The following is a 19,837-nucleotide window of genomic DNA, read 5'->3' on the forward strand; positions in this document are numbered from 1 at the left end:
GGATACATCCCATGAAAACTGAATCAAGAAGAAATAGATCATTTGAACAGACCAATCACTAGAAGTGAAATAGAATCTGTAATTTAAAAAAAACAAAAAACAAAAAAACTCCCTAAGATTGAAGAGGAAGGAACATTCCCAAAGTCATTCTATGAAGCCACCATCACTCTGATACTAAAACCAAAGACATTACCAAAGGAGAAAATTATAGGCCAATATCTTTGATGAATATAGATGCAAAAATTCTCAACAAAATATTAGCAAACCGAATCCAACAACACATAAAGAGGATCATACACCACGATCAAGATAGATTCATCCCAGGGTCACAAGGACGGTTCAACATACGCAAATCAGTCAATGTGATACACCACATCAACAAAAGAAAAGACAAAAACCACATGATCATCTCAATAGATGCAGAAAAAGCTTCTGATAAAATTCAACATCGATTAATGATAGAAACTCTTACCAAAGTGGGTATACAGTAAGTCCCCTACATACGAACGAGTTCCATTCCGAGAGCGCCTTCTTAAATCCAATTTGTTTTTAAGTCCAACAAAGTTAGCCTAGGTACCCAACTAACACAATCAGCTATATAGTACTGTACTGTAATAGGTTTATAATACTTTTCACACAAATAATACATAAAAAAACAAACAAAAATGGGCTTCCCTGGTGGCACAGTGGTTGAGAGTCCGCCTGCCGATGCAGGGGATATGGGTTCGTGCCCCGTTCCAGGAAGATCCCACATGCCGCAGAGTGGCTGGGTCCATGAGCCATGGCCGCTGAGCCTGCGCGTCTGGAGCCTGTGCTCCTCAACGGGAGAGGCCACAACAGTGAGAGGCCCACGTACCGCAAAATAATAATAATAATAAAGAAAGGAGAAAGAAAGAAAACATTTTAAATCTTACAGTACAGTACCTTGAAAAGTACAGTAGTACAGTACAACAGCTGGCATACAGGGGCTGGCATCAAGTGAACAGGCAAGAAGAGTTACTGACTGGAGGAGGGAGAGGAGGTGGGAGATGGTAGAGCCGAAGGATCGTCAGCAACAGGAAATGGAAGGCAAGCTGCAATCTCACTCACACCTGACGTTGATGGCACAGGCTCTGGTTCCTTGCTGGATTCAATTCTATCTACCCTCTTGAAAAAACGATCCAGTGATTTCTGGGTAGTAGCTCTTTTTTTCTCATCGTAGATGACACGGTAGCACTGGATTGCATTCTGAACGGCTGCTACAACCTTCGTGTACCATTCTACGTTCGGGTCCTGTGCCTCAAAAACTAACAGTGTCTCCTCAAATAAAGAAAATGCCCTTGCCATTTCCTGCATCGTGAATCTCTTCGGTTCTTCAGTTACTTCTTCTTCCTCTTGTCACTCCACCCTCTCAATTATTTTCACTTTTGTTTCCATCGTTATCGCTTGGCACTTCTTAGCAGTACCAGCTACACACCGCTGTTTTTACGGTTGCTTCCAGACAGCCTGGGCTTGAAATAAAGCTACTGTACTACTATACTCTATACAGTCCTGTACAATAAAGTGCACAAAAGCACAACCATTTGTAGAGGATGCATACGCGTGACAAAATATGCCAAACGTGTGAACTAACTTACGTGATTGGACATGTGAATGCACGTTTGCATCTTTGAAAGTTCACAACTTGAAGGTTTGTATGTAGGGGACTTACTGTACAGGGAACATATCTCAACATAATAAAAGCTATTTATGACAAACCCATAGCCAACATAATACTCAATGGTGAAAAGCTGAAAGCCTCCCTGCAAAAATCTGAAACAAGACAAGGATGCCCACTCTCACCACTTCTATTCAACGTAGTATTAGAAGTCCTAGCAACAGCAATCAGACAAGAAAAAGAAATAAAACGTATCCAAATTGGAAGGGAAGAGGAAAAATTGTCATTATATGCAGATGACATGACACTATATATAGAAAACCCTAAAGACTCCACGCGAAAACTACTAGAACTGATAAACAAATTCAGCAAGGTAGCAGGATACAAGATTAACATACAGAAATCTATTGTATTCCTTATACTAACAATGAAATATCAGAAAGAGAAAGTAAAAAAGCAATCCCTTTAAAAACCCCATTAAAAAAAAAACTTAGGAATAAACCTGACCAAGGAGGTGACAGACTTATATGCTGAGAACTATAAATCACTGATAAAGGAAACTGAAGATGATTCAAAGAAATGGGAAGATATCCCATGTTCTTGGACTGGAAGAATTAATATTGTTAAAATGGCCATACTACTCAAAGCAATCTACAGATTTAATGTGATCCCTATCAAATTACCCATGACGTTTTTCACAGAACTAGAAAAAACAATCCTAAAATTTATATGGAATCATAAAAGACCCAGAATTGCCAAAGCAATCCTGAAGAAAAAGAACAAAGCAGGAGGCATAAGCCTCCCAGACTTCAGACCATACTACAAAGGAACAGTAATCAAAACAGAGTGGTACTGGGACAAAAACAGATGTATGGCTCAATGGAACAGAATAGATAGCCCAGAAAGAAACACACACACCTACAGTCAATTAATCTTAGAGAAAGGAGGCAAGAATATACAATGGGAAAAAGACAGTCTCTTCAGCAAGTGGTGCTTGGAATGCTGGACAGCTGTATATAAATCAATGAAGTTAGAACAATCCCTCACACCACACACAAAAATAAACTCAAAACGGCTTAAAGACTTAAATATAAGACATGACGCCATAAAACTCCTAGAAGAGAACATAGGCAAAACGTTCTCTGACATAACTCATAGTAATGTTTTCTTAGGTCTCCCAAGGCCAAATAAATAAAAGCAAAAATAAACAAATGGGACCTAGTCAAACTTATAAGCTTCTGCACAGCATAGGAAACCATAAACAAAACAAAAAGACAACCTACGGCATGGGAGAAAACATTTGCAAATGATGCGACCGACAAGGGCTTTACTTCCAAAATATAGAAACAACTCATACAACTCAAACAATCCAGTCAAAAAATGGGCAGAAGATATAAATAGACATTTATCCAAAGAGAACATACAGGGGACTTCCCTGGTGATGCAGTGATTAAGAATCCACCTGCCAGTGCAGGGGACACGGGTTTGAGACCTGGTCCGGGAAGATCCCACATGCCGAGGAGCAGCTAAGCCTGTGCACCGCAACTACTAAGCCTGTGCTCTAGAGCCCTTGAGCCACAACTACTGAGCTGGCGTGCCACAACTACTGAAGCCTGTGCGCCTAAAGCCCATGCTCCGCAACAAGAGAAGCCACCACAGTGAGAAGCCCGCACACCCCAGAGAAGAGTAGCTCCTGCTGGCCGCAACTAGAGACAGCCTACGCACAGCAACGAAGACCCAACGCAGCCAAAAATAAATAAATAAATAAAAAATAAATTTCTAAAAAAAAAAGAGAGAAGGGCTTCCCTGGTGGCGCAGTGGTTGAGGGTCCGCCTGCCGATGCAGGGGACACGGGTTCGTGCCCCGGTCCGGGATGATCCCACATGCCGCGGAGTGGCTGGGCCCGTGAGCCATGGCCGCTGAGCCTGCGCGTCCGGAGCCTGTGCTCCGCAACGGGAGAGGCCACAACAGTGAGAGGCCCGCGTACTGCAAAAAAAAAAAAGAAGAAGACATATAGATGGCCAGCAGGCACAGGAAAAGATGCTCAACATTGCTAATTATTAGAGAAATGCAAATCAAAACTACAGTGAGGTATCATCTCACACCAGTCAGAATGGGCATCATTAAAAAGTCTACAAATAATAAATGCTGGAAATGGTGTGGAGAATAGGGAACCTTCCTACACTGTTGATGGGACTGTAAATTGGTGCAGTGACTATAGAAAACAGTACAGAAGTTCCTTAAAAAACTAAAAACAGAGTTATCATACGATCCTGCAATCCCACTCTTGGGCATATATCCAGAGAAAACTCTAATTCGAAAAGATAGGGGCTTCCCTGGTGGCACAGTGGTTGAGAGTCCGCCTGCCGATGCAGGGGACGCAGGTTCGTGCCCCGGTCCGGGAAGATCCCACATGCCGCAGAGCAGCTAGGCCCGTGAGCCATGGCCGCTGAGCCTGTGCGTCCGGAGCCTGTGCTCCGCAACGGGAGAGGCCACAACAGTGAGAGGCCCGCATACTGCAAAAAAAAAAAAAAGAAAAGAAAAGATACATGCACCCCAACATTCATAGCAGCACTATTCACAATAGCCAAGACATGGAAGCAACCTGTGTCCACTGACAGATGAATGGATAAAGAAGATGTGATACACTTATACAGTGGAATATCACTCAGCCATAAAAAAGAATGCAATAATGTCATTTGTAGCAACATCGGTGGACCTAGAGATTATAATTCTAAATGAAGTCAGACAGAGAACGACAAATACCATATGATATCACTTATATGAGGAATCTAAAATATGACACAAATGAACTTATCTACAAAACAGAAACAGACTCACAGACATAGAGAATAGACTTGTGGTTGCCAAGTGGGGGTGGGGGAGAGGGATAGACTGGGAGTTTGGGGTTGGTAGATGCAAACTATTACATTTATAATGGATAAATAGGTCTTCCCTGGTGGCGCAGTGGCTAAGAATCCGCCCGCCAATGCAGGGCACACGGGTTCGAGCCCTGGCCCAGGAAGATCCCACATGCTACGGAGCAGCTAAGCCCGTGCGCCACAACTACTGAGCCTGTGCTCTAAAGGCCGCAAGTCACAACTACTACTCAGCTCATGTGCCACAACTACTGTAGTCTGCGCGCCTAGAAGCCAAAACAAGAGAAGCCATCACAATGAGAAGCCTGCGCACTGCAATGAAGAGTAGCCCCCGCTCGCCGCAACTAGAGAAAGCCCGTGTGCAGCAATGAAGACCCAACACAGCCCAAAATTAAAATTAATTAATCAATTATTTTTTAAAAACGCTTAGGGATTATGGCAGAGGCTCCCTAAGACCACTCCCAGGTTTGACAATTCAGGGGATTCAGCATATACTCCTGCTTACAGCTACGATTTATACAGAGAAAGGATATAAAGCAAAATCAGCACAGAAAATAGACTCAGGGGGCCAAATGTGAAGGAAACCCGGCACAAGCTTTCGACAGTCTTCTCCCTGTGGAGTCACACGGGACGAACTTAATTCCTTGAGCAATGAGTTGGGACCACACACGTGCAATGCTGTCTGTCAAGGAAGATTATTAGAGACTCAGCACCCAAGGTTCTCATAGGGGGCTGATCATACAGGCACCCTCTGCCTAGCAGGTACCAAAATTCCAGACTCCCAGAAGGAACTCAGAAGCTGAGCATGAGCCATGTTGTTTGAACCAACAGCTTAGGCACAGTGAGCCATTCTTAGCAGTTTATCAGTTCTGAGGATTATGGGAACTCTCCCGAAATCAAATTTCCAGATGACAACCAAGGCCAAGCAGACTTTTCTTTTTTCTTTTTCTTTTTTTTGAAGAAATATGGACTTTAATGAAGATTCTTTCCCTTTGGTATAAGTGAGACCTGTGAAAACATCCAAACAAAAAGAAAAGAAAAAAAGGGAGGTGAGGATTTCGATAGTCCACGCTCCCTTATCCATAAGGCCTAAGGACAGAGCAGGGCTTGCACCCCTGTAGCTGCGGCTGGACCCGCCTGGGGAAGGGATTCAGTAACTGCAGGTTTTAAGTGTCCCGCCCGCCCACCCGCCCCGTGTGGAACTAACACTCATTCAGCCAAACTTCTGCCTCCCAGCCTTGCGTGGGAGGTCCAAGTTTCTCTAGTCCTAGCTCACACTCGAACTCTCTCAACCTCTGGTCTCTCAGAAAAGATAACGCTACTGGCAAAGGCCGGGGTGAGGAAAATGCCGATAGTTGTAAAAGGGCTTTGAAAAGTCAAAAAGGTGATGTATAAATCGATTATTATCATTGTGTGCTCAGGAATAAGCGATGGAAAACAAATTAGGAAAGTAAATCTACAGCCCTAAAATATATGCATATAAAATAAAACATAAATGCAGTTCCAAATCTACTGATGGTATCTGAGAATTGACTACTGCTTTAGAGTCTCAATGCCCCGCTTCCCACCTCCACAAAATCCACCTAGGATGACACTTCAGTCACCCCCCGCCCCAACCCCAGCAGGAGGAGGCAGGGCAGAGGCTACAGGGGGAAGGCTATACTTTGGCTCTAGAGTATAGCATGCATGCAGCACGGGAGGGGTGGGCTTACAAAATGTATATATAGACCCCCTGGGGTGAGGGGCCCCGCCCAGGAGGCACTGAGCAAGGGAGGGGTCCATCTCCCCGCTGGCTGGGAGGGGGCTCTGAGGCAATCTCTAAGGGTTGCATACCCCGGGGAGAGGGGGCAGCTGCCACTCCTGCCTGTGTTCCAAGCAGACCTTTCTAAGGACAGCAGTCTCAGGCCTGCTGCGTTAACTCTTTTCTTCACAGTGATAAACTAAACAAATATGTGCAATGCCTGTCTACTGAAAACTACAAAACACTTCTGAGAGAAATTTTAGAAGACCTAAATAAATAGAGGAATGTACCAAATTCACGCCTCAGACTCAATACTGATGGCAAGTCTTCACAAATTGATCTAGAAGTTCAACACAATCCCAGTCAAAATCCTAGCAGGTGGGCTTCCCTGGTGGCGCAGTGGCAGAGAGTCCACCTGCCGATGCAGAGGACACGGGTTCGTGCCCCGGTCTGGGAAGATCCCACATGCCGCGGAGCGGCTAGGCCCGTGAGCCATGGCCGCTGAGCCTGCGCGTCTGGAGCCTGTGCTCCGCAACAGGAGAGGCCACAGCAGTGAGAGGCCCGCGTACCGAAAAAAAAAAAAAAAAAAAAAATCCTAGCAGGCTTTATCGTAGACATTGACAAACACCTTAAATTTATATGGAGAGAAGCTGGTTGGAGCCTGCGGTGTCGTGCAGGTGTCTATTCTTCAATCACTATGTCAAGTGACACAGATGTTTCTCTTTCTTCATATGATGAAGATCAGGGATTTAAACTTATCCGAAAAGCTAGAGAGGCACCATTTGTCCCCATTGCAATGGCAGGTTTTGCAGCAATCGCTGCATATGGATTATATAAACTGAAGAGCAGGGGCAATACTAAAATGTCTGTTCACCTGATCCACATGCGTGTGGCAGCCCAAGGCTTTGTTGTGGGAGCAGTGGCTCTTGGTATGGGCTATTCCATGTATTGAGAATTCTGGGCAAAGCCTAAACCTTGGAAGAGGAGATGCTGTCTTGGTCTCGGTGGCGCTTGCTTTAGTTAGACATCTCATATTGAGGTTATATGTTTATGTTGAAAATAAATTCTGCGGGTCAGACAATAACATGGTAATTTGAATACTGGCTTCCTTTCTTGCAGGCTTGATTTGCCTAGTGACTAGTTCACTAGCTATAGGTCATTCAGGGGAGTCAGATTAGCACAAAAACATGTCACTTTTAAATGCACTTGATAGTGGTACAATGTCCACCTTCTTAAACTCTTCTGATAAAATTAGTTGTGAAGAGGACAACATGCTCCCAGTCGCTGCAGAATATCATATGCTTTTGATGTAATGGAGGAGTCCTATTTACCCCATTTAATTTAACTCTTTCTGACTGCCTTGTGGACTGAGTACTGTTTTTAAGGTCTGGCTGGCTCTTGAAGAACCCTTTCAGAACAGTGCACGGAATACAACATTATAAACCTCCCAGCAACTATGTGTGTGTTTTTAAACCAAACCTAAGGAGCTGGTAACAGCTGCTTTGAAGTAGTATCTGTTTCAGAATCGTAGTTGTAAACATGAGAATAACTTAACTATAGATCCCCGTTTAGCTCTTTTGTAATTGCAGAATTATAGTTTGCTGCTGTTATATTAGAATAATTTTTAAATGGCATTTTGAAATAGAAGTGTGTATTTTAAGTGCTAATGCAAAGGTAAATGAAAAATACTTTTAAAAATTTATATGGAAATGCAAAAGAATTAGAAAAGCCAAAAGAATTTTGAAAAAGAAGAAAAAAGTTGGAAGACCTGATTTCAAAATTCACTCTAAGGCTATAATAATCAAGACAGTGTGATACTGTCCTAAGGAGGGACATATAGATCAGTGGAACAGAATAGAGAATAGAGACCTACAGACCTAGAGACCTACAGACCTAGAGAATAGAGAAATAGACCTACACATATTTCTTTTAAAAATGATAATGGAAAAATTAGATATCAATATTAAAGAAGAACAACCTCAACCCTTACCTCACGTCATACACAAAAATTAACTTAAAATGGATCATAGACCTAAATGTAAAAACTAAAATTACAAAAACTTCGACATGAAAATGTAGGTGAATATCTTCATGGCCCTAGAGTAGGCAGATTTCTTAGATAGGACACAAAAAGCACAGACCATTTAACACATTTTTTTGGATAAACTTAAAACCTTTTGCTCTTCAAAAGGAAATGCCCTGGTGGCGCAGTGGTTAAGACCCCACACTCCCAATGCAGGGGGCCCAGGTTTGATCGCTGGTCCGGGAACTAGATCCCACATGCATGCTGCAACTAAGGAGTCCGTCTGCCACAACTAAGGAGCCCTCGAACCCCAAATAAGGAGCCTGCTTGCTGCAACTAAGACCCAATGCAACCAAATAAATAAGTAAATAAATAAATAAAAAGGAAATGAAAAGACAAGGCACAACTTGGAGAAAATATTTTCAATACATATATTTGGCAAATAATTTGTATCCAGACATACAAGTGCTTTTACAACTTCATAATTAGAAGACATGCAACCTAATTTTTTTAAATGGGCAAAAGATTTCAGGAACCTCATAAAAGAAGATATAGAAATGGCCAGTAAGCACATGCATTATTTTCAAAATCATTAGCCATCAAGGACATGCAAATTAAAACCACAATGAGATACCACTCTACATTCACTAGAATAGGTGAAATTTAAAGATTTACATTAACATACTGGCAAGGATGTAGAGCAACTGGAACTCTCATTTACTGCTGGTGGAAAAGTAAAACGGTATAACCACTTTGGAAAACAATTTGGTAGTTTATAATACATATTTACCATATGATCTAGCAGTTCTACTCCTAGATTTTTAACCAAAGATTTATACACGTGTTCATAGCAGCTTTATTCATAATTACCAAAAATAGGAATGACTGAAATGCCCATCGACGGGTGAAGGAATAAACTAATCGTGATAGTCACGTAACAGAATACTACTTAGCCATAAAAAAGGAACAAACTAGTAACACACACAACCACAAGGGCGGATCTCAAAAACACCATGCAAACACAAAAGAACATATACTGTATGATTACTACTCCAGAGAAGACTAATCTATTAGGACCAGGGATGGGAGGTGAGAATTGCTAGGAAAAGGCACGGGGAAACTTTGGGGTAATAGAAAAATTCTATACCTTGTTGCAGTGGTGCTCACATGGTATACAGGTTTGTCAAAACTCATCAGATTGTATGCTTAAAATGGGTACATTTTATTGCATGAGAATTACACCTTGATAGAGTTGATCTTTTTAAATGAATGTAGGCAAAAGTGTAACAAAACCGCTTCCTCTTCTGCTTGAGAATTTGCCCTTTGGTTAATTGTCTAGCTATGTTCCCCTGGTAACCAGATAAAGGTAGAATGTCAACAATTTAACTAGGCAACACTGCTTACGGTAACAATCGCCCCTATTAGAAGATGCACGATGTGGACAGGCAGGAACTAGAAATGAACTATGAACGCCTGAGAGAAGCCATAACTCTGGCTTCCTGGAGGACAGTGATTCTTGAAGCAGAGCACGTCTCTTGTGGAGACGCTGGAAGCTACACCTATGCAACTGTCGCAAGATATATGGCTCCTGTGAGGCGTAAGGTTTGGAAGCCCTGCCCAGCATGAATCTCATCCCCTTGCGTGTGAGCTGTCACCTGTGGGTCCAAAGATGTAGCCTTGATGGCTGTATAAATCGCTCCATGATTCCTTCAGAAAAAGAAGATGTAGCTCCCCTGCTGGCCAACTGTATTTCCTGCACATCTGAGCAGATGGTTGCCAAGGGTGGCCCTTGGTCATCTTACAGATGGGGCTGGGGATTTAGTGGACTAAGAAGATCCCCTGATGGACACTGCAGTGTGTATCTCACAGAAGAGTAAGAGAAATGGCCATGAAACATATGACGGATGACCTGTTAACCTCAGAAATTATCAAGGGGGGATTCCCCAGTGGTGCAGTGGTTGGGAGTCCGCCTGCCAATGCAGGGGACACGGACTCGAGCCCTGGTCTGGGAAGATCCCACATGCCGCGGAACAACTGGGCCTGTGCGCCACAACTACTGAGCCTGCGCTCTAGAACCCGCGAGCCACAACTACTGAAGCCCGCGCGCCTAGAAGCCGTGCTCCACAACAAGAGAAGCCACCGTGATGAGAAGCCGGCGCACCGCAACGAAGAGTAGCCCCCGCTCGCTGCAACTAGAGAAAGCCCACGCACAGCGACGAAGACCCAACGCAGCCAAAAATAAAATAAATAAATTTATAAATTATCAAGAGGATGCAAGTCTAGTCCTAAAGCAGTGGCTGGCACTGGCTGAATGAAACCAAGACTACAATGAGATACCAGTACCATCCATCCAATGGGAAAAAAAAAATCAAGAATTCTGACAATACCAAGCGTTGGAGAAGATACATAGCAACAGGATCACTTGAGCTCTGCTGGTGAGCAAGCCAGTTAGCAAATCAATTTGACATTATCTTGTGAAGTTGGAAACTTACATTTCTACAACCCAGAATTCTACTCCTAGGTATGCCCAACATAAATTTTTGCACTTGTATGCCTGGGGACACGTATAAGAACGTTCACAGTGTCTTTGTTCGTATTAGCGAAAACCTGTAAGCAACTCAGACGTCCACAGACAAGATTATGGATGTATAAACTGTGGTACATGCACAGAAGGGCAGAGTATCCAACAGTCGAAATGAAAGAAATGGCAGCTACATGGAACAATATTGTAACAATTTTGCTCTCTGACCACCAGGTAACAAAATTTTAAATTAACAACAAGATTAAAAACGAACGTTTGGAAACTAAAATACTCTTTGTTGGCTGCCCATTGAAGACGCAGTGTTTCTAACAGAGACACTCCTGCGTTTGGGCAGAAAAAATGTGGTGCTGGACCGCCCAGCACAGCGCAAGAGGGCTTAGCATTTTTGGTACTGACACCCCACCGTCCGTGTGACACGAGAAAGCCCACACGCACTTGCAAATGGACAGCCCCCTTGGGTGACAAGCACTGCCCGCCCCTCCACCCTGCACCCAGCACCCAGGATAAAGTCCAGGCTGTCTGACGGGGCCTCAGGGCTTTGACGATTGCCTGGCCTCCCCCTCTCTTGTCCCTGCTCTGTACACTTCAGCTGCCCCAAACTCCCTTGACTCTGGGTCTTTGTACCTTCCCCTCCCTTTCCCCACCCGATATTCCTCTAACCTGGCTGGCTCCTTCCAGGGTTTAGGTCTTCAGAAGTCATTCCCCTGGGGCGCACCCCTGACCCCCAGCCAGGGCTAGATGCCCTTTGCCTCGGCTTCCCCAGCAAAGCCCTCGCCCACTGTGTGGTCGCTGTCTGTCGATCTGTGTGCTCCACTTACTGTAATTCTCTGTAATGCTGTGATGCCACCATGGCCACCTGGATACCCAGCACGGTGTATGGCACACAACTGCTGCTCAGTAAATCTAGTCCCTGTTGAATTGCCTTGTGTGTCAAAGAGCACACAGCACTGCCCGAGTCCAGAGTGGAGGGAGTGTGGGAATGGGACGGCTCCCTCAAGGCACAGGTGACACACGAAGAAAAAGGATTAGCCTCCCGTGGGTGATTCCCTCAAGGGGCCTCAGGGAGCGTCCAGGCCACCCAGAAGTGCACTCCATCCCCCGCACTGTGTCGGTGGGTGAGACACTTCCCCGCTGACTGTGCCCTGCTCTCACTTCCCTCTGAATTTGCCATTTCTAACATCATCTCCAAGTGTCTGTCCGTCATCCGTTGCCACTTCTGCCGGCGCAGGCCCTTCCACGTGCTTCTTGGAAGGTCCCACTCACCGAGTCTCTGCTGGCCTTCTTTTCCTTCATTCTCCCCACTTCCGTGCTGCCCTCAGCAGTCACCCAGCCCTCCCCAGCCCTCCCCTGATTCTCAGCTGCTGAGTGCCGCAGGCTCCGGCTCCGGCTCTGCATGCTCACTTCCCCGCAGGATTTCACCCTCCTTCCCCCACAGCGAGCTCACCTCCTGACCTGCAGGCTCCCAAACCAAGGCCCACTGAGGCTCCCCGCAGCCCAGGTGCTCTGGGAATGGACCAGACCAGCCTCCCACTTAGGGACCTCACCGTTTGGGGCACTGCCCATCCCACCACTGCATCCCGGCCACACACCTCTCACCCTGCTCCTCGTGTCCGGCCAGGTGCAAACCGGCAAGCCCTCAAGCCTTCTCCCCTCCCAGCCCACCCTGTTTCCCTCCCGCGCCCATCTGCCCTCCCTCCCCCAGGTGCACAGGGCCTGCTCCATGCCCCTTGTCCCACCACTTCGCGCCCTGGCTCAGCCCCCTCTGACGGGCCTTTCCCAGCCCATCCTGAGGCAGTCCGAGGCTGGGAGGGCACTCACAGGGCAAGGTGGCCTGGTGTCCTCCCAGGGACATTTCATGGACCTCGGCATGACCAAGCAGCCCTGCTACCAGCCTGCACACTCAGCACCCTGCTCCACTCTCCCCAGTCCTGGCTCTCCGCCTCACCCTGCTCTCAGCACAGGGTCAAACGGCGGCTGACGCCTAGAGAGCACTGGGTATGAGCTTACACACCCCTGTCACATGGCTCCCCAACCACCTGCTCTGCCTACATCCCATGTACAGGCCCCACGCGTGCCACCAGCCCCTCCCCTGGTTCACGCTGTCCTGCCCCAACCTGCTCTGCCTACATCCCGTGGACAGGCCCCAGGCATGCCACCGGCGCCTCCCCTGGTTCACGCTGTCCTGCCCCACAGCCTTCTGGCTCTGCTTCTACGTGGCCTGCCGGTTCCTGCCTCAGGACCTTTGCTCCACCCCTCATCCCAGCTCTCAGACACGATGTCCCCTCAGAGGCCCTGTAGTCCACCCTGCCCGCCATCCCCCATCCCACCACCTGCTCTGATGCCTTTGTGGCCCTCGTTCGATGCGTCTCTGCTGGAGCAGTGGTCTCGTCCACACCGTGTGCCCAGAGCTTGGCATGCATCTGCACACAGACAGACGTGCCCGAGTCCTCGGGTGCCGAATGGACAAACGAACATTCGGGAGGCTTCACAGATGAGGAGCCTGTGGCTCTCGGAGGTTCAGTAACTACCAGAGTCCAGCGGCAGCTCAGGTGTATCCAACCAGCACAAGAAAAGCCACAAGACTTTTGAGGAAAATGAGGCTAGAGGCACAGTACTCAAAACGTCATCAATGAAATATTTAAGAAGTCTCAACAACCTAATAAAAACGATAGCACAGTTTTACATATGTTACATGGTTAAGAAATACCAAAAATACTACAATAAATATGGCATTTGCCTTGAAGAAGATCTGAAGCCAGTTTATAGAAGTGGGCGGGGGCAGGGTCGTGGCTTGTGGGTTACTATGAAGTGAGTTGTCTGAAATCGGATGGGAAGTTGTGACCCGGATGTGGCGAGGTGTGGCTCAGCACAGAGAGGAGGCAGTGAACTGAGGCACTGGCAGATGTCTGAGGTGTGTGTGTTTTGCACGTTCCTATGTTGCTGTGGTCCATTCATCTGGGTGCAGTTTTTGCTTTCTGTTTTCACCCATTTCTCATAAACAAAATTGCACGTAAACAAACGGAATTTGCCTTATGTTCAAATTGCTCCTAAATATATCAACCATGTTGAAACAAATTCACATTTTCAAAACAAGCATTTTAGCAAACCGTATTTTTTTAGGATTCCCTCCTATAACCAGATTTTTCAGTAACACGACAAATTAAGAGAGTGCACCAGAGAAGGTACTCATCTACATCATAAACTGTAGCATGACATTCCTCAAGCTGGGGCTCAAGGACCCAGACTGGCCAAAGAGGGGTTCTGGGGTCAGAGTATCCCAGCTGCGGGACATCAGCCTAAACACTGTGGTGCAAGACGCTAGGAGGAGAGGACTGTCACGGGGAGTCTAAGCGTTGGTCAGCCCAAGCAGGTGTCCATCATCACCACCAAGCAAATGAGCTTAGCTCTAGCGAGTCCTCGGGTCACAAACCCAGGGCACAAACAGCAGATTCTAAGGACACTGGGTTTGGGAAAGTCTTTATTTCTGATCTGCTGAAGAAGGGAGGAGAGAAGAGACACTTTCCTAGGACCAGGCAGAAAAGGCTGGCCAAATACGTCACAGGGGGGCTTCCCTGGTGGCGCAGTGGTTGAGAGTCCGCCTGCCGATGCAGGGGACGCGGGTTCGTGCCCCGGTCCGGAAAGATCCCATGTGCCACGGAGCAGCTGGGCCCGTGAGCCACGGTCGCTGAGCCTGCGCGTCCGGAGCCTGTGCTCTGCAACGGGAGAGGCCACAGCAGTGAGACGCCCGCGTACCGCAAAAAAAAAAAAAAAGTCACAGGAAGAAGTGTGGGCAACTCTGCCCCCCTGATCCAACCGGAGCCCCGCCCAGGGCTCACTTGCAGGCATGGGGACCGGGGCAGCCTCAGGGCCAAGGGCAGGAAGGTCTGAGTGGCTGCTGATGGGGGTGGCCAATGCCCTGTGCCAATCCCAATATCTGACATGCAGCTTGGTGACCTTATCAGGCCAACCCAGCATGTGCATGTTGGCCTTGAGCTGCTCCCCTTCTAGCAGCTCTCCCTCTGCCAGCCCTGAGCGTGGGCAGATGGGACTCCAAGTGTCGGAAGTCTGTCACCACAACCAGGTGTTGAGCACCACGTGCAGGCCCCTACCTGACCTCAGCTCTCAGCCTCAGGGTCATCTGACCTTCAAGACAAACTCACTCCCCAGATGAGACAGTCCAGCCTGCCGTGACCTCACAGCCCCTCTCCCACCGCTCTCCAGATTCAGGCCTAAAACCAGGCCCCTCTGTCCCCGGCCGCTTCCCTCTGTGTTCATAGAGATTCCTAATGAAAATCCCTCGTGAAGGTTCTGTTCGATAGGGCTGAGCTGAGAGCTGGGAAGGCAGGTCTGCCCTCAGCCGCAGGGCCGGCAAGGGTCTGACACAGAGGCACCTGGAGCCGGAGCCAGGGGCGGGCATGGGCTGGGGGCGTGCAGGCTGGTGTGGAGGCAGGGTGGCAGAGTGCCCGGCTCACGGGAGATGTGAGGACCAGGGAAGCGTGCAGTGGAGGGGCGGGCATCGTCAGGCATGAAGCTGGCGTGCGCTTTGAGGAGCTGCAGGTGCAGAGGGGAGGGGGCAGGCAGGGACGTCTGGACTCTACCTGGAGCCGAGGGGCAAGGGCAGTGGCAGGGCCAGGCAGGGCCCATGCACTTGCCCTGCAGGGTTCACCCAGAGCCCGTGGAGCGCTGGGAGTGGACTCGAGGACCCAACAGAGACGAGTGTCCTGCAGCCCTGGGGTCACAGGTCATGCAATCACGTGAACGGGTGGTTAAAGCTCCTCCCTTCACTCCAAAGCCTCCGAGCCTTAACGTCCCACCGGGTGTAAAATCCAAACCCCTGTGTGAGCCCCACACGCCGCCCTCTGCCTCTCTGACTCGGTTGCCACCTCTCTCTCCGTGGCTCATTCCCCTCCATCTCACAGGCCTCCTGGATGGTCTTCAAAAGTGCGGCAGGCCTGCTCGTGTGCCCAGGGCCTTTGCACTGGCTGGCCCTCTATCTAGAAGGCCTGCCCCTCAACATCCTAATTTTTTGTCCTGCCCCCACCTCGAGTCCCCTCCCAAGTGTCACCTTGTTGGGGAGGCCCTCCGACCAGTCTGTACTGAAGGCCATGGCCTCCACTTGCTCACCCTTTCCCCGCATTACGCCTCCCCACGGCCTGCATCACCACCACCCTCATCATCCTTCTCTCTGGCGACTGCCCATGGTCCTGCCGGGCATCAGCTCTGAGGCAGCAGGCCTTTGCTGTGTTCCCTGCACCAGTGAGAGATGGCGTCGATGGCTGCCGTGGAGCAAACGACCAAACGTACGGTCCTTACAGAAGCCACGAGAGCACACTGCAAGCCCACGTGGAAGAGGGGGAGACTGAAGCATCAGAGGGCCACGTGTCCTCTGGCCTAACCCTAGCCCTCGCTGGCAGGGCGGTCCTTGGCTCCGGCCCGTCAGATCTCAGGCCCCCCCCCACCTCCACGCCCTCTGTGCCCCCCACTCAGACTTTGAGAATGCCCTCCAGTCAAGGAACGGGGCTGGGGAGCCTGGGGTTCCCGCCAACAGCTTCCAGCCTGCCCTGCCCTGGGCAGCTCCTGCCATAGAAATGGAGCCAGAGTGGGCAGAGGTTCCTTGTTTGTTCCCTGCTGTCCCCCGCAACGGCACCTGGCAGGCTTTCAAGATCTCTGGGCTGATGAGAAAACGCATTTAGCTCTCCCTCTGTGCCAGACGTTGCCTCGCTATTTTACACACATTACCTCATCTAAGCCTCACAACAACAGTAGGAGGAGGGAGCGTTATTACCCCACTTGACAGACAAAGGAACAGAGGATGCGGGCTGCCCCGGCCCACACGGCAAAGCTGGAGACGAGCCGCCTGACCCCTCTGATGCTGCTGAAGGGGAGCCCTGAGGGGGTCTCCCAAGCTGGGGTGTGGAGTGGGAGCAGGAATCAACTGAGGGTCAGGGTAGGGGGCACACGGGTCTGACGTGGGGCCTGTGGAGCCTGGGGGCCTGGACCCCAACCACACACGCCCAGCAGCCCTGGCTCCTAGCCCCCGCCCCTCTCTCGGGCTGACCAGCCCTCCTCCTCCTTGCTGCCCTCCAGATAACACTTCTCAAAAAGCCGAGAGGGCCCTGCTACCAACAGGGAGACGTGGCCAAGGCTCCAGAGCCTGGCAGAGCCCTCCTGGCCCCTGCCCTGGCCTCTAGTCCCTGAGCCCTTCACGAGGGGTGATGGACGAGCCCCGGGGTTGGTGACCAAGGTCTCACTCCTAGAACATTCCGCCTCTAGCCGAGACCTGGACAGTCTTTCCTCTGAGGCTGCTCTTCCTGACTCTGGCTGGCAGGGCCCCAGGTAGATGAGCAGGTGCCCCTGCTCCCCACAGGGCCGGCTGCCTTCCCACGGCCCTCCAGACCCAGGGAGGGCACAGCCGGCCCCTCAGAAACCCAGAGGCACGTCCTCCTCAGACACTCAGAAGGCCAACTAGCACCTGGCCTGTTTCTACCGCTAGCCAACGCATCCTCTCCAGCTTCATGGTGGGAATTCTTTCAGAAGAGAGGAGAGAGGGTTGAATAAAGATGCACTGATACATTTCTTGAGCACCCACTGTGTTCCAGGGCCTGTACTGGGCTCTGGGGTGCAGAGTGTGCTGCGGTCCTTGTCCTCTCCGGGACACCACCCCGAGTCCTCCCTCTGAGTGGAGCCTTGATCCAGAAAGACCCTTTGGCAGCTGTGCAGAGAGGATGCAGCAGAAAGGCTGAGGCTGGATGCAGGGAGAGCAGGCCAGAGACTAGGCAGCCCGCCCCAAGCCCCAACCTCGACAGCTGGGAAGATGCAGGAAGCATGGGCCCGTCGTGGGGCCCTGGAAAGCCCCGGCACTTGGCATGGCTGTGTCTCGGTGCCTCACCTGTAGGAGGAGGGGACTGTACATCTGCCTGGGGCGGCGGGTGTTGGGACTGTTACAGCAGTGCCTGGAGGGTGTCGGCCGACTCCGTGGGAGCGCAGACTGGGCAATGCCCCCAGGAGCTCCTTGCCAGCACCAGGATGTGACTGTAAGCCCACAGACCCTGAGGTTAAACAGGACGGAAATGATCACACGGCCGGTGTTGCTAGAACTGCGTTAGCCACGTGCAGACTGGCCCCTCCTCGGGAGGGGACAGGAGGTAAAACGGGGTGTGGACAGAGGGCTCCAGGGTGAAGGTGCCTGTTCTTCAGCAACTTAGTGCCTTGAGAAGGTGGCTTTAAAGCCAAGTTTACTAAACCTACAAAGAATCCCAAGCCACGACAGGAGCAAAGACCCCTGAGGGCCTTGCCAAGTTGGCACGCCGAGCTGAATCTAATGCGGCAAATCTGAATGGGGACAAACGGCGCAAAAGCCCGTGACCCAAGACCAGACGGGGGGTCTGACTCAGCATAAGCAAGTGGGAAAACACCGAAGGTTTGACTGCAGTGGATTCCTGACGAGCCCGTGGGGAATGCAAAGCCAGAGCAGAGGCGTGGAGGTCCCCGTCACTCCTGCAACCCTGACCTCCCTGTAGCAGGACCTGAGAACCATTCCACAGTGACACTGGCCAGAAACTCAGACGGAAGAGCAGGACAGAAGACATTGAGGGGTGGCCCCATGCGTGCACGCCCCAAACTCCTGCCCCCAAACGCATGATCCAAATTAACGCGGGTCAATTTTTGGATGAATCCCTTGCTCGCCAGATTTTTGCTACTCTCAATCCCAAGCTCAAACCTAATAGATTTGGATACCAAAGGACACTGTCTATGTGATATAACAGCAAAAAAACAAACAAAACAAAGATGAGAAAATTAAAGAGAGCAAATGAAGCCTGAAGAGGGTGAGTACAAGGAAAGCGGCAGGAGGCTGCAGCTCAGCACCTGGGGGAGCCGGGTCTTCTGAGGAGAGGCTGGTGGCAGCAGAGGTACAGTGAGCTGCAACCAGGCAGTGGGGATAGCATCTGGCCCGTCCCCGGGCTTCCAGAGCTGGAAGGGGCTGGGGAGCCCGCAGCTGCACCCCTCCTCCTGGGAGCTGTCGTGCCCCCATCTCCTCGTGACCTTCCCGCTCACTTCTCACACTCAGGAACCCGGCATTGGCCCAATGGCTCTGCCAAACAGCCCTCCCTAAGTCCCTAAGGCCGATGCACACTCTGTCCTCCTGTCATCTGGCCTCTCGGCGCCATTCTATTTCCTCAGCCCGTGGCTGTGCCAGCCCAGCCCCCCGGGCTCCTCCTCGTGTCCCTGTGGCATTTCCGTCCTGTGTTCTCTGCAGGCTTGTCTTGCTCTTCAAGGCCCAGGAGGCCTAAAGCCTATTGTCTTTCGTGACTTACTGATTGCTGGGTGACCTCACCCACTGCTGTGGCTGCATGTGCCGTCTAGAAGCTGATGACCCCAAGTGGTATCTTGCCAGTCCACGCAGCGGGCTCTGCCCTGGGACCCGAGCGGTAACCACTGCTTCCCTGAATTCACTCCTCAGAGGCTTCACGGCACCCGCTCTCAGCAGCGCATCCAAACCTGACTCAGGGTCTTTGCTCTAAACTCGGTCTTGCTCCCTGCTGGGCGGGGCCCCCAGCAGCTGTGAGGCTGTCCCTGCTCACGCCCGTGCCCAAGACCAGGCCGCCGGGTACCCGCTGAACTTCCCTCCCCCGCACCACTGCGTCCAAGGCACCCGCGCCGCTTGCTTGCGTGACCGTGGCGGCCTCCTTACTGCGCTCCATTCAGCGGCTCTTTCTCTCCAATCCATTCCCACGTGCCCTTCTCAAAGCCTTCAAGGGCTTCCCAAGGCCTTTAGGATGAAGATGAATGTAAGCCCTGCGGCCGCCAGTCCCCATCACAGCCTGGGCCCTCTGTCCTCCGCGCGCCGCCCCCGGGGCCCCATCACAGCCTGGGCCCTCCGTCCTCCGCGCCCCGCCCCCGCCCCCCGGGGCCCCATCACAGCCTGGGCCCTCTGTCCTCCGCGCCCGGCCCCCTCGTTCCTTCGGCGGCACACTGCCCTGGGGCCTCTGCACGGGCTGTACTTCCGGTTGGAAGC

The 19,837-nt window shown here is 50.3% G+C and overlaps 1 long non-coding RNA gene and 1 pseudogene across 1 annotated transcript in view; one reads left to right on the forward strand and one right to left on the reverse strand.

Moving 5' to 3' along the window:
- LOC113633778 (uncharacterized) overlaps positions 1-19,837 on the reverse strand; it is a 32,356-nt gene that overhangs the window by 7,357 nt on the left and 5,162 nt on the right. The window lies entirely within an intron of this gene.
- On the forward strand, positions 6,911-7,322 carry LOC113633766 (HIG1 domain family member 1A, mitochondrial pseudogene; annotated as a pseudogene).

Source organism: Aethalodelphis obliquidens, unplaced genomic scaffold, assembly GCF_003676395.1.
Source record: "Aethalodelphis obliquidens isolate GAN/ISIS:26980383/991018 unplaced genomic scaffold, ASM367639v1 scaffold41, whole genome shotgun sequence".
In the NCBI taxonomy this organism is placed as follows: Eukaryota; Metazoa; Chordata; class Mammalia; order Artiodactyla; family Delphinidae; genus Aethalodelphis; species Aethalodelphis obliquidens.